The sequence below is a fragment of the Bombina bombina genome, chromosome 1 (assembly GCF_027579735.1).
Source record: "Bombina bombina isolate aBomBom1 chromosome 1, aBomBom1.pri, whole genome shotgun sequence".
Classification (NCBI taxonomy): Eukaryota; Metazoa; Chordata; class Amphibia; order Anura; family Bombinatoridae; genus Bombina; species Bombina bombina.
This window is the reverse complement of record NC_069499.1, coordinates 921767874-921784152: the sequence shown is the minus strand read 5'-3', so window position 1 is coordinate 921784152 and position 16279 is coordinate 921767874.

The window sequence follows — 16279 nt, the reverse complement described above, 5'->3', positions numbered from 1 at the left end:
ATTAATTAATTTAAAGTTTCTAGGGACAATTTGCGGCTGCACTAAAAAAAATATCTGCATTGATTGAAAATGAAAATCTATCTTAAGAGAAGCCTGTATCCAGTATTCTACCCTGCGCCAAAATTGAATAATCCTAGGACAACTCCAAAAGCAGTGTAGTAAATCAGCAGTGCGAGAGGAACATTTGGGACACACCGTCTGTATCCTATACCAATTAGTCAACCTAATTGGGGTCAGATATGTCATAAAGGATAATTTAATTTGAGTCTCTCTCCACGTCGTCAGTACCCAACTATTCCCAATTATTTTGAAGGTGTTCTCGATGGTCTGACTATTCACCGCCGGAAAAAACCTATTCCATTTTGCAGCAATAAACTCTCTTTGAAGAACTGAAGGCCCCTGATTCAAAAGGCTGTAAAATGGAGATATAGAATATAGGCCTCCTTGAAAGATATTAATTTTAGCTTGAAGAACCGAAAGAGTCCAATCTAATCCATAATCTCGCCTTAACTCAAAGAAAAAATGTCTTAACTGCAGATAGGCATAGAAATCATTGTTCTCGAGCCCAAATACATGTTTTAGTTCAGCAAAGGTTAAAGGTGCGAGGTTCGCATCTAACATTTGGGCGACAAATACCAATCCTTTAGAAAACCATACCCTAAAAACTTTATCTGACAGTCCTGGTGCAAAATTAGGGTTCCCCGTAATGGGTAGATAATTGGAGACATAAGGTGAACAGTCTACGAGGGAGCAACATTTTTGCCATGCTAAAATGATATACCTATAAGTACTGAGCGAAAAAAGCGAGGCTGGGAGAGCATTCATAGGGCAATGCAGAATAGCATCCAGCCGAAAAGGGGCCACCAAAGCTGTCTCCCAGAGTACTGGCGAAACCTGATCACATTGAGTTAACCAATCAACCGCAACCTTTAACCGTGCTGCCAAACTATAAGAATGCAAATTAGGCAGGGATAGACCTGCCGCTTCTTTATTACACATGAGACGTGCGGCCGAGATACGCACTCTGGCGCCTCTCCAGATTAAATTAGAGCATGCCCTATTGAAATTTGTTATATCCCTATTGTGAATAGGGATTGGCAGATTTTGTATGAGATAGAATAATTTGGGGAACAGAATGGTTTTTATAAGTATAACCCTAGCTGTTAAGGATATAGGTAAGTTCCTCCATCCTTCCATCTTATCTTTACACTCTAAAAAACATTTACCAAAATTTAGCTTATACCACTCCTCTGGATTCGCAGTTAATTTAATACCAAGATAGGATATCTGTGGCGTCTCTGTAAAAGGATGCTTAATGTGGCAATCTTTCCTATTGAGCCATAAAAGTTCGGATTTAGTAAGGTTGATTTTATAGCCCGAAATTTTGCCAAACGTTTTGATTGCTTCAAGTAAGCAGGAAAGACTTTGTTCAATGTTGCTCAAACCCAAAAGTATGTCATCCGCATACATTAACAATATTAATTTCTGATCTCCCACCCGAATCCCCTCTAGTTTTTTCCGAAGTAAAATTGCTAAGGGCTCTAATGAAATATTAAACAGCAGCGGAGATAATGGACAGCCCTGACGCGTGCCCCGTTGTAGAACCATCCATTGAGAAATCTGCCCATTAATGAGTAAAGATGAAATAGGGGTAGAATATATTACCTGTATAAATTTATGGAAATGTCCTGTAAAGCCGAATTGTTCTAAAGAATAGAATAGATGTTTCCAAGCGATGCGATCAAACGCTTTCTCTGCGTCTAATGTTAATAAAGCAAGGTCCACCGTATCCCTATATCTTGTTGTTCTGAATTTATTCCAGAAAAAAACTATCAGGGTCATGACCTTTCGTATGTTCCTGGAAGGATTTCTCCCTGCCATGAACCCTGATTGGTTTTCATGAATAATTGCACCAAAATGAGATTTTAATCTATTTGCTAGAATAGACGTTAGCAATTTATAATCCGTATTTAATACGGAAATCGGTCTATATGATTCTGGAAGATCTGGTTCTTTGTTTTTTTTAAGAATTAAAGATATAACCGCCGCTGCAAAATATGGTGAACAATTATTGTTCCTGATGAAATAAAAATTAAACAGTTTTTCCAATGCTAAAATAACATGTGGTTGAAGAATCCTATAAAATTCAATGGGAAGGTAGTCAGGGCCCGCTGCTTTATTCATTTTGGCAGACTTAATAGCTGCCACTATCTCTTCCATATCGATCGGTTTATTTATCTCTGCCAGACTTTCTGGGGATATTTTAGGGATCTGGATCTTATCCCAGAATGCTGTCTGCTTATCTACTGGATACTCTTCGGCGGTATAGAGGGCACTAAAATACTCAAAAAAGATCTTAGTAATGTCTGCGTTATTAGTGAACCTAGCTGTATTAGATCTAATGGCTGTAATTGGGTTCCTATGATTCTTTTTAGTGAGCCTAGCCAAGAATTTGGCCGATCTCCCCGCAAACCCACCGTACAAGGCTTTTTGCCTCTGAATATCTAGAGCAGTTTTTTGTTTGATAAAAATATCACGTGCCGTTTTGGCCTCTATATACTTCCGCCACTTATCTCTTGTGTGGTCATTCAGATATGCTCTATACGCATTTTTTACTTGATTACTTAGTTGAGTTTCTTGGTGTCTAATTCTTTTCTTAAGTTTACACATATAGGCTTTAATATTGCCTCTTAATACGGCTTTGGCTGCTTCCCAATATACCTCTGGCTTGTTTTTAAAGTCTTTATTAATAGTTTCATATTCACTCCATTGGTTAATTAGCCAGTTCTGAAAATTGATATTATTCACTAGATATTTGGGAAAAAAAATATTTTGATTAATAGTGCTTCGACACTGCTGTGTATTAAGTGATAGTGTAATCACTGCATGATCTGAAATTGTTATATCTTTTATGTCTGCTTCCCATTCTGAACCAGTCATAGACTCTGCCACCAGAAAGAGGTCTATCCTAGAGAGGGATTGCTGGCCTTTTGCTAGACATGTGAAAGCTCTCACATCTGGGTTTTGGACGCGCCAAATGTCTATTAACCCTAGTTGCGCAAGAATTTTTTTTTAGAGTATGCGTCTTTCTATCCCGAACAACCTTGTTTTCTTTACTTGCCCTGTCAAGAATAGGGTCCGCTGTCAAGTTAAAATCCCCTGCCACTATAAGATTCTGACCTATAAATTTGTGAAGATAAAGTACCATCTTGTCCCAAAATGTCTTATCCGCTTTGTTTGGCCCATATATGTTGCAAAATACAAAGCATGTTTTGTTAATCGTGATTTCTGCAATTATATAGCGACCTTCCTGATCTATAGTTGACGATTCTATTTTATAGTCTAGATTTTTGTTTAAAAGAATCGCTACTCCTCTTTTGCGTGTGTTAAACGGCGCCGCAATTACTTCCCCAACCCAATTAGTTTGAAGTTTCCCCATTTCCGAATTTTTCAGATGGGTCTCTTGTAAAAAGGCGAGATCTAGCTTTAGTTTAGCTAAATGTTTTATTATGGCCTTTCTTTTTATTGGGGAATTTATGCCACCCACATTCCAAGACGCCAACTTAAGCATGTCTAACATATAACAGCAAATAAACGGGCATGTGTCTCGCCCCTATCTTCACATTTATGCATCCAATGTATTTGTGCAGGGGGAAGCGCAACCTGGGGAAAAAAGGGGTAATGGGGGGGAAAAGGAACCCACGGGAAGAGGAGAGAAAAAAAAACAAACTATAATTTAATACCTTCCAGCTACACTTTGTTTATTTTTGTATATGATTTATCTGTTTTTGCTCTTTGAAACCACAGCCCATTAAGGGCAAGATTACTAATGGCTCACTAACTGTTGGGTTGTTTTCGGCTTTTTGTGTGACGGACGTAGTGTACTTATTACGAGTTGAAAATAAACACATTTGCTTAAGCGCAATCGTAATTTATGTCCGTTGGGTTATTGCAACTTGAGAGCGTGCATAAAGGTTAGGGGAAGAAAAAAAAGTTGCAAACAACATTAATACACTTAAAAGTACAGTTTAAGTATTACACTCATATAGACACTATCTGATAAAAAATTAGTTAAAAGAAACATTAATACAAAAGTTATAAGGGTTCCAAGTATAAGGTGTTTGCAAAAAAGGATGCAAAGGGATTTAAAAAAAAAAAATAAAAAAAAAAAAAAAATATATATATATATATATATATAAAGGATATGAGGAGGCACTCACTGGTCTTTTTCAAATGTAATTTAATAGAACAAGCGTGACTTTTCGGGGGGGACACTCCCCTTCCTCACACTGCCTGAGGAAGGGGAGTGTGCCCCCGAAAAATCACGCTTGTTCTATTAAATTACATTTGAAAAAGACCAGTGAGTGCCTCCTCATATCCTTTGTATTTAACCGTTGGCACCCTGGCAGCTGATTGTAAGATGAGAGTGCTCTCTTCTGGACTATATATATATATATATATATATATATATATATATATATATATATATCTCAAAATAACAAGACAGTATTGCATTGAGCAATGATACTTTTTTATTGGACTAACTATACATTTATAAGATGACAAGCTTTCGGAAGAATGTCTTCCTTTTTCAAGTCTGAAGCATTCTTCCGAAAGCTTGTCATCTTATAAATGTATAGTTATAAATGTATAGTTCGTCCAATAAAAAAGTATCATTGCTCAATGCAATACTCTTGTTATTTTGATATATATATATATATATGCAAACGAAAGAAGTATATCGTAGGCAGGGATGTAGATAAAAGGTTCCTTTATTTGATATCCATATATAGATGTGTACAGATGTATGTGTTTTACTGTATATTTACAGTACATATTTAACATTCCTCACTCACAGGATAATGTACTTTTTAATGCAAATACCTATTTCTATATCTATCTATATACATCTATACCTAAGTAGTGGCGAAAAGAATGCACTTGCTGGGATTTTCAAATTGTTACCTTTATTACTTGTAACGTTTCGGGGTATTACCCCCTTCGTCAGACATTTTTGTTGATGTCTGACGAAGCGGGTAACTAATACCCCAAAACGTTACAAGTAATAAAGATAGCGATTTGAAAATCTTGGCGAGTGCATCGTTTTCTCCACTACCTATACTTTGATCTTGGAAGCACCCTGGGTGGATGTTTGGTAACCGTGAGTGCTGGCCCTTTGCACACTTTTATATGTATACCTATATATCTATTCCTAGGAATGTAAAATATGTGTAACGTGCATCAGGGTTTGCAATTTAAGCCTAACACTTTGTCAGGTTAGCGCACATGAAGAACTGCTAACCCCAATGCACATTACGCATATTTTACATTCCTATGTTCTTCACATAGAAATTAATGTACTTTGTATTATTAAATAAATATATATATATATATATATATATATATATATGATAATGTTAATGTAAAATTGATATCTATACCTATGTATCTATAAGAATAGATATACTGGTATAAGTATATACAAATATATATAGAAATATGTATTTACAATAAAAAGTACATTGTTCTGTATGTGAAGAATGTTGGAATATGAAATATTAACCCCTTAGTGACAGACCATATTTCAATTTTCTTACCGTTAAGGACCAGGGCTGTTTTTACATTTCTGCAGTGTTTGTGTTTAGCTGGAATTTTCCTCTTACTCATTTACTGTACCCACACATATTATATACTGTTTTTCTCGCCATTAAATGGACTTTATAAATATACCATTGTTTTCATCGTATCATATAATTTACTATAAAAAAATTATGAAATATGATGAAAAAATTGAAAAAAACACACTTTTTCTAACTTTGACCCCCAAAATCTGTTACACATCTACAACTATGCTAAATAGTTTCTAAATGGTGTCCTGAATTTAGAAATACCCAATGTTTACATGTTCTTTGCTTAATTTGCAAGTTATAGGGCAATAAGTACAAGTAGCACTTTGCTATTTCCAAACCATTTTTTCTCTCCCAAAATTAGCGATAGTTACATTGGAACACTGATATCTGTCAGGAATGTTCCTTTTTTAAATTACTTCTTGTTTTAATTGCTTTAATTTAAATTGTCTCCATTTTACTTTAGTAAATATAGGGATGATATTTAACCAATCAATGGCTCATAGCTTCTTTTATATTGATTATAATGTCACAAACAGCATCATTAGGTATTTTAATTAAAATATATTTAATTTTCGGATCAAATCATTATTATTTGAGTATGCATGTTAATAAAATTGTGTAAATGCATGGATTTATGAGTGTCTTCAAATAAAAAAGGGAGGGATTTTGAAACGTACAAAATTGCAATAACTCAGATATACATGATCAGATATATATATAGAAATATATATTTAATAATAAAAATAAAAAATAAAAATGATGTGAAAAATATTGGAAGGCAATATATGCATAATGCACTTTGGGGTTTGTGATTCGCAGTGTCATGTTTCAAATTCAATGCCTCAAGGCATTTAATGAAGCCTTGAAATTGCATTTTGTTAATCTAGTTGCAAACAGTCTATTATCTTGCACAACTCTGAAATAACTGCATTAGACATTGTAGTGGTTTATCAACATATGTGGTATTCAGGGCCAGACTGGGAATAAAAAATCAGCCGTGGAAAATTTGGAGACCAGCCCCTATTATAATGCGCAAACCCCATTTTTCTCAAAAGAGTAATTAGATACTTTACGATTTGAAGGGTTGGCGGATTAGGGGTTAATACATTTATTAGTTATTGCGGTGGGATCGCGGTTGAAAGGTACATATTGCACATGCGTTAGGTGTTTGTTACTCCTTTCCCCAATATTTTGTTCCAGAATTATATTATATTAGATTGTATTTAAAAAGTGCCAGATTGTTGTTATATGCACCCTACAATCACCCTTTTAAATTGTAGCTTTCCAGCCCCAGCTGCTGCAGCCCATTGTGAAATCTTCTGGTATCCTGGTAGGCCAATCCTGCGTTGGTGCTATTGATTTATTAAACCATTATATAGGCTGTATACACTGGCCAGGGCACACATTTACATATGTATAGGTTTATGTGCACATGTATATGTGTTGAGTACTTGATATCATCTACAGCTTAGGGGATCTGTAGGAAAAGTTACATAAGAACCCAACATTTACAAATAGTATGGAACAATATCTTTCTGTTAATGTTCGATTCTAGGGCCTGATGATCTAAGCCTCGCAAGTTCAGATGTGCTTTTTCACGCCGACCCTAGTAGGGGCTGCCCTGTTGGAATTAACAAAGGGAAAATCCCTAAGTGTGGCGAGATGTCTCCTGTTGAAAGTAATGGAGCTCGCCAATCCTGTAGCCAATAAATCCTGCAGCCAATATAAATCACCCTGCATATAACATACATAGTAACATAGTAGATAAGGTTGAAAAAAGACTGAAGTCCATCGAGTTCAACCTATACAAATCTAAAATACTTACAAAAAGCTCCAGTTAAGCTTAAATAACCCCCCATTAAAATGTGACCCATTTAATACTAGCAATCATATCCATGAATTTTGTTTATATACAGAAATTTATCCAGACTATTTTTAAATGTATCAATGGTATTGGCATTCACTACCTCCTTTGGTAATGAGTTCCACAATTTTATTGCTCTTACAGTGAAAAAACGTTTCCATTGCAGGAGATTAAATCTCCTTTCCTCCAACCTTAAATTATGACCTCTTGTCAGAAACAATTTTCTTGGAATAAACAGAGCTTCTGCCATCTCTGTATATGGGCCTTGAATATATTTATATAAAGTTATCATGTCACCTCTCAAGCGCCTTTTTTCTAAAGAGAACAGACCCAGTTTGGCTAGCCTCTCCTCATAGGTTAATTTCTCCAATCCCCTTATTAGCTTTGTGGCCCTTCTCTGAACTTTTTCTAGTTCTGCAATATCTTTTTTAGCAATCGGTCCCCAGAACTGCACTCCAAACTCAAGGTGAGGTCTTACCAGGGCTTTATATAATGACAGAATTATGCTTTCCTCCCTTGAATCAATGCCTCTTTTAATACATGCTAGTATCTTATTAGCCTTTGAAGCCGCTGCCCTGCACTCATCTTTAGCTTGTTATCTATTACTACTCCCAAATCCCTTTCCTCCTGTGTTTGGCTAAGTCTTGTCCCATTTAAAAAATACGTAGCCTGCTTATTTTTACTTCCGAAATGTAGAACCTTGCATTTTTCCGTATTAAATCTCATTTTCCATTCACTTGCCCATAGTTCTAATTTTAGCAAATCCCTTTGTAAAGAGAGTTTGTCCTGCTCTGACCTAATGACCTTACTTAACTTAGTATCATCTGCAAAAATAGAGATGTTGCTATTTAATCCTTGCTCCAAGTCATTTATAAAAATATTAAAAAGAACAGGGCCCAGTACTGATCCCTGGGGGACGCCACTGATTACCTTTGTCCAATCTGAGTATGATCCATTTACTACTACTCGTTGCTCCCTATCTTTTATCCAGTTATTTATCCATGAGCTAACATTTTCAGCTATTCCCAGTCCATTAATTTTGTGCCTTAATCTCTCATGTGGCACTGTATCAAATGCCTTTGCAAAATCTAAGTATATCACATCAACTGATTCCCCTTTATCTATATTTTTACTTACTTCCTCGTAGAATCTAATTAGATTAGTTTGACATGATCTATATCTCCTAAAGCCATGCTGATTAGAACTCATAATCTTGTTTACACGAATATGCTCATCATATTAATCCTTTATAATCCCTTCAAATATCTTCCCCACTATTGATGTGAGACTAACTGGTCTATAGCTTCCTGGATCATCCCTGCTTCCCTTTTTGAAGAGTGGCACCACATCAGCTTTACGCTAATCCTGGGGCACCATGTCTGAGGATAATGAGTCTTGAAAAATTAAGAGTAAAGGTTTGTCTATAACAGTGCTAAGTTCCCTTAACACCCTTGGGTGTATTCCATCTGGGCCTGGAGTTTTATTTACCTTAATATTTTCCAGTTTTTTCCTGATATCCTCTAAACAAAACCCAGTTAGTGGTATGGACTGGCATGTTCTATTCTGTTCCAAAGTATCATTCAATGGTTCCTCTCTTGTGTATACTGAAGAAAAAAACTGGTTTAGTACCTCAGCCTTCTCCCTGTCATTATTTATCATGCTACCCTCCACGCATTTTAATGTACCTATATTATCCTTCTTAGATTTTTTGTGCTATTTATGTACTTAAAGAACCTTTTAGGGTTAGACTTAGAATCCTTGGCAATTAATTTTTCATTTTCAATTTTGGCTATTTTGATTGCTTTTTTGCATGCTTTGTTACATTCCTTATAAATATTGTATGCTGAGTCTGTACTATTTTCTTTTAATAATTTAAATGCCCTACGTTTTTTCCTAATTTCTCTTAACACATTTTTATTTAGCCATAACGGCTTTGTTTTTTTAATTTTATTTTTATAACCATATGGTATGTTTTGATATGTATATTTATTTAACAAATTTTTAAATAATATCCATTTATCCTCTGTATTTTTATTAGAAAATACATTGTCGCAATTTATATTATTTAACATCTTACAATCGCTTATATTATAGTATACATGTGTTTGTCTATTGTTTTGTTTTTTTGCTTTGTTTTTCTTTTCAGTGTTTTTAGAAAAGCTTGCCACCTTTTAGTTGGCAAGAAAAAACTGTGAGATTTGTAGTGCAAAAATATTTGCAAAATTACGCTGGGATTAGAGAGACAATTTCATATAAGCCCATAGAACGCACATGTTCAGCCCATTTTACGGAACAAAAAAAACAATTACACTTTGTATTTTATATTTAAAAGTACAAATTTCAATCACCTAGATTACGAGTTTTGTGCTAAACAGGGTGCGAAACTAACGCCAAAAAAGTTGCATTTTTTCATTGTCCATAGCGCTGCCATTACGAGTTACTGAAAAGCCACCTTGTGCGTGCGATATGGTGGCCTTAAGCTCCATACCGCACAAAAGTCAAGGACTGCTTTGACCTGCTCGTGCATCAATGGGAAGAGAGTGTTAGAAAAAAAACCTGAAAAAAACACATGAAATGCGGAACGAAAATCTCCGTAATGCAACCCCATTGATGTCTATGGGGGGGAAGTTACGTTTAAACCTAACACCCTAACATAAACCTCAAGTCTAAACACCCCTAATCTGCCCCCCCTAACATCACCAACACTATAATAAGGTTTTAACCCCTATTCCGCCACTCCCCGACATCACCGACACTATAATAAAGTTATTAACCCCTATTCCGCCTCTCCCCGACATCGCCGACACTAATAAAAGCTATTAACCCCTAATACGCCGCTCCCCGACATCACCGCCACTCAGTGACGTGCAGTGACGTCAGAGGCTGGTGAGGCAGTGGCTAGGATACGCCGTCATTCTTTAGATATCCTTTGTTGAAGAAATAGCAATGCACATGGGTAAGCCAATCACATGAGGTATCTATGTGCAGCCACCAATCAGCAGCTACTGAGCATATTTAGATATTATTTTCAACAAAGGATATCAAAAGAATAAAGAAAATAGATATTAGATGTAAATTGGAAAGTTATTTAAAATTGCATGCTCTTTCTAAATCATGAAGGAAAACATATGGGTTACATGTCCCTTTAAATGGTTTCTTGGAAAACTGGTCAACTTAGTAAACATCTGATTTTAGTCTAAAGGATTGTAACAGAAACTCTTGCCAGATAACAAAATGCTTGCTCTGATTATGAGATCTAGAAATCCAGGCCCATTAAAATATATGTTTAAAACATACTTTTTACTTTAATGCTGCAAATTATGCTTATAGATTCCTTCATTATTCAGTAAATATAAAAATGTCTTAATCCAGTGGCGGCTGGTGAAATTTAAAGATGGTGGGGCGCTTGACCCCACCCCTTTAAATAAAGCCACACCATCAGATGGCACTACCAATTCATTCATTAAATAAATACAAGGTAGACAGAAACACAGAAAAGCACTCGGGGGGAGAGGGAGAGAGAGACGGGGGGAGAGAGACACAGAGGTTTAGAGAGAAAGAGAGACACAATCACACACAGAGGGTTAGAGAGAAAGAGAGACACAATCACACACAGAGGGTTAGAGAGAGAGAGACACACACAATCACACACAGAGGGTTAGAGAGAAAGAGAGAGAGAGACACAATCACACACAGAGTGTTAGAGAGAGAGAAAGAGAGAGAGACACACAATCATACACAGAGGGTTAGAGAGAGAGAGAGAGAGAGAGAGACGCACACAATCACACACAGAGGGTTAGAGAAAGAGAGAGACACAATCACACAGAGGGTTAGAGAGAGAGAGAGAAAGAGAGAGACAATCACACACAGAGGGTTAGAGAAAGAGAGAGAGACACAATCACAAACAGAGGGTTAGAGAAAGAGAGAGACACAATCACACACAGAGGGTTAGAGAAAGAGGGAGAGACACAATCACACACAGAGGGTTAGAGAGAGAGAGAGAAAGAGAGAAACACAATCGCACACAGAGGGTTAGAGAAAGAGAGACACAATCACACACAGAGGGTTAGAGAAAGAGAGACACAATCACACACAGAGGGTTAGAGAGAGAGAGACACACAATCACACACAGAGGGTTAGAAAGAGAGAGAGAAAGAGAGACAATCACATACAGAGGGTTAGAGAGAGACACAATCACACACAGAGGGTTAGAGCGAGAGAAAGAGACACAATCACACACAGAGGGTTAGAGAGAGAGAGAAAGAGAGAGACACAATCACACACAGAGGGTTACAGAAAGAGAGAGAGACAAAATCACACACAGAGGGTTATAGAAAGAGAGAGAGACACATAAGGGATGAGAGAGCCAGAGGGGGAGGAAGAGAGACAGAGAGAGAAAGAGACCATGGGGGAGAAAGACACATAAGGAGAGAGATGGATAGATAGAGAGAGACACACACACACACACACACACACAGACAAGGGGCAGAGCTACAGAGAGTTCATAAAGTGAGACTATAAATTAGTGTGCAGTACAGAGGCAAGCTGCTAGTGTAAATTTTGAGTAAACAAAATACAAAAATGATCCTTAAACTGCTGTAAAAGAGTAAAACAACAAAAAACACTAAATACATTTATTAAATTATAATTTTCACTAACAGAATCCCTTTCAGAAAAATATAAGGTTGCAGAACTTACTTTAATAAAATGTGGCTAAAACACTTCAAGTCTGCATCTCCTCCTGGCTTCTCTGTATTAAGGAAGTGACAGTGGAACATTACAATGCACTTAGAGGGGTAGTACAGAACTCTCTTTTTTATTGAATCAAAGCTTACAGCTGAACAGGGCAGCAACAAAATAAATGAAAGTTGTTTTTTTTCCGTTTTTGTTTTGTTTTATATCATTTAACATCCAGCCCCAACCCTAAGTTCCACTTACTAATGCCTCTCACTGGATTGGGTCAGCCCAAATAGGACTGCCTCAAATAAGCAGTTATGGGCCATGCAATGATCTTAACCACTTTCATCCAGTAGGTGGTGCAGCATGTTGTGTAATGGTGGGCAGACCTGCTGGTGCCTTTCCATTGCACAACATGTAGCTGTGAAAAAAAAAAAATGCTGGGGAAAAAAAAAAGCAATTTTTTTTTAAAGCCAATAAAAAAATATATTTTTGCCCATATGAGAGGTGAAGCCCTGCCTCACCTGCCACTAGTGACTGCACATCACTGCCGCCACTATATTAAAGTTATTAACCCCTAAACCTCTGGCCTCCCACATCGCCACCACTAAATAAACCTTTTAACCCCTAAACCGCCAACCCCCACATCGCAAAAACACTAAATTAAACTATTAACCCCTGAACACCCCCTAACTTTAAATTAAAATTACAATATAACTATATTTAAATAACTAAAAACCTGTGAAATAAAAATAAACCTAACATTAAACTATAAATTAAACTAACATACCGGTAACTATTCTAATAAAATAAAAAAATACTACCAATTAAAAAATCGAAATTACAAATTTAAAAAAAACCTAACACTACGAAAAAAAAAAAAAAAATCGAAAATTACAAAAAATAATAAACACTAAATTACGAAAAATAAAAAACACTAAACTTACAAAAAATAATAAACGAAATTATCAAAAATAAAACCAATTACATCTAATCTAATAGCCCTATAAAAATAAAAAAACTAAACAAAATAAAAACAACACCTAGCCTACAATAAACTACTATTAGCCCCTAAAAGGGCATTTTGTAGGGCATTGCCCTAAGTTAAATAGCTCTTTTACCTGTAAAAAAAATACAAAGTCCCCTAACAGTAAAACCCACCACCCAACCAATCCCCCAAAATAAAAAACCTAATTCTAAAAAAAAACTAAGCTACCCATTGCCCCTAAAGGGGCATTTGTATGGGCATTGCCCTTAAAAAGGCATTCAGCTCTGGACATCCATCTTCATCCAGACAGCGAGAAGTCTTCATCCATGCGGCGACACCTTTATCCATCTCGGGGACGTCTTCTATCTTTATCCCGGCAGCGCGGAGCGAAGCCATCCTGGAAGCCGATCCCATCCTGTGTGGAGCGTCCTCTACATACGGTCACCACCGTACACTGAAGTTGAATGCAAGGTAGCTGTTTCAAAATGGCGACCTTGCATTTCTAATGGCTGATTTGATTCTTCAAATTCAAATCAGCCAATAGGATGAGAGCTTCTGAAATCCTATTGGCTGTTCAAAACGAGAACTACTGAAATCCTATTGGCTGTTCCCAGGATGAAAATAGAAGACGTCCCTGAGATGGATGAAGGTGTCGCTGCCCGGATGAAGACTTTTCGCCGCCTGGATGAAGATGGATGTCCGGACTTCAGGAACCGTGAAGCTCTTTTACCTAAATAAAGTACAAATGACCCCTAAAAGTAAATCCCCCACCCACACAAAATAAAAAAGCACCCCAAAATAAAAACACCCCCTAATCTAAAACTAAACTACAAATAGCCCTTAATAGGGCCTTTTGTAGGGCATTGCCCCAAAGTGATCAGCTCTTTTACCTAAATAAAGTATCAATGACCCCTAAAAGTAAACCCCCTGACCCACACAACCCCCGAAAATAAAAAAAAAACCTAAGTCTAAAAAAACCTAAGCTACCCATTGCCCCTAAAGGGGCATTTGTATAAGCATTGCCCTTAAAAGGGCAATCAGCTCTTTTGCTGCCCATTAAAATAGAAAAGTCCTAATCTAAAAAAAAACAAAAAAAAAACAAAATAGGTACTCACAGTTCGTGAAGTCGGGTGGTGAAGGTCTTCTTCCAGACGGCTCCATCTTCATCCAGCGCAGGGACATCTGCTATCTTCATTCGGAGCGAAGGCGGTGCGAAGCAGAGGTGGCTGCTGAGCAGGAACGGCAGCCATGCAGACATTCAGCTTGGAGGATCCTCTACATTTTGAAATCAGCCAATAGGATGAGAGCTACTGAAATCCTATTGACTGATTTGAACAGCCAATAGGATTTCAGTGGCTCTCATCCTATTGGTTGATTTCAAAATTTCAGCCAATAGGAATGCAAGGTACCTAAATGGGGTACCTTGCATTTAATCTTTAGTGTGCTTCGGCGATCGCATGAAGACGATCCTCCATGCTGGATGCACAGCCACTGTTCCTGCTCCGCGGCCACCTCCGCTCTGTGCTGCCTTTGCTCCAGATGAAGATAGAAGATGTCCCGCGCTGAATGAAGATGGAGCCGCCTGGAAGTAGACCTTCACCACCAGACTAAGGAGCTGATTGCCCTTTTAAGGGCAATGCCCATACAAATGCCCCTTTAGGGTCAATGGGTATTTTAGGTTTTTTTAGACTTAGGTTTTTTTAATTTGGTGGGTTGTGTGGGTGGGGGGGTTTTACTTTTAGGCGGGCAATTTGTACTTTATTTAGGTAAAAGAGCTGATCGCTTTAGGGCAACACCCTACAAAGGCCCTTTTAAGGGCTATCGGTAGTTTAGTGTTAGATTATGGGGTGTTTTTATTTTGGGGGCTTTTTATTTTTATAGGGGTTTTAGTTTAGGTTTAAATATTTTTATTTTGGATACTTATTTATATATATTTTTTTTTAATTTTACCTCACTTTAAAAAATAGACTGCCCTCTGGGTAGGCTTATCGCCTAGTATTAAATAAAACCTATTCTAAAAAAAGGTTTAGGATAAGCACTACCCAACAAATGCCCTTCTCAGGCTGAATCTTCTTTTCTAGAATAGCGTTGTTTTAGTATATTTTTTTTTTTTTAACAATAGATCTTTTGTTAAGGTACTTTACAGCTTTTCCTACTGGGGATTTCTTTTTTTTTTTTGGTAGTGTTTTTTTTTAATTATATTTTTGTAACTTGTGGGTATTAGGGGGTTAATATAGAAGGAGTTTATTGTGGTGAGGGCAATGACAGTTTAAAGATTATTTAGAGTAAGGGTTATTGCGGTGGGGTTAATGGTGATTTAAAGGTACAGTAGTGTAGGGGTTATTGCAGTTTAGAGGTTAACAGTGTGCCACAGTAGTTTGCGATGGGGCATGTGGTGGTTTAGGGGTTAATGGTGTAGTGGGGTAGTTTGCAATGAGGATGTGGTGGTTTAGAGGTTAATAGTGTAGCATGGTAGTTTGTGGTGGGGGATGTGGTGGTTTAGGGGTTATTAGAGTAGAGGCTTATTGCGGTGGTGGGATAACATGCGAGTATAGGTGGAAGTTTTTTACTTCACTGCTCCATTGAATTCAATGGGAAGAATGCAATATTGCCATATTTTGTACTTAACTTTTAGCTGGAGTGCAACATTTTTACTTTCAACTTGGCGCACGCAAGAAGTAAACTTCTATAGAAGTTAACATTTGAGTGGTAATTACCGACCACTTGTAATATAGCCCTACATTTTCACACAAAAATATTCTTAAAACATGCATGATAGATGATTTAGGGCCAGATTACAAGTGGAGCGGTATTTAGCGCTTACACTTGGGCACTAACTCTAGAAGTAAGCTTTTTGCGCGTGTTGGGTAGTGCTTGCATTACAAGATGAAAGTAAAACGTTTTCTCTCGTACTCTAACCCAATTGACACAGAAAGCCGAACTCAAGTTAATGAATTCCCCGATAGAAGTCAATGGCGCAAAAAAAGTGAAAAAAAACAACACCCTACTTGCATGCAAACCCGATCACATATTCTCAAGTGCGCTAACCCGACATGATAAACAGAATTTATGCTTACCTGATAAATTACTTTCTCTTGCGGTATATCCAGTCCACGGATT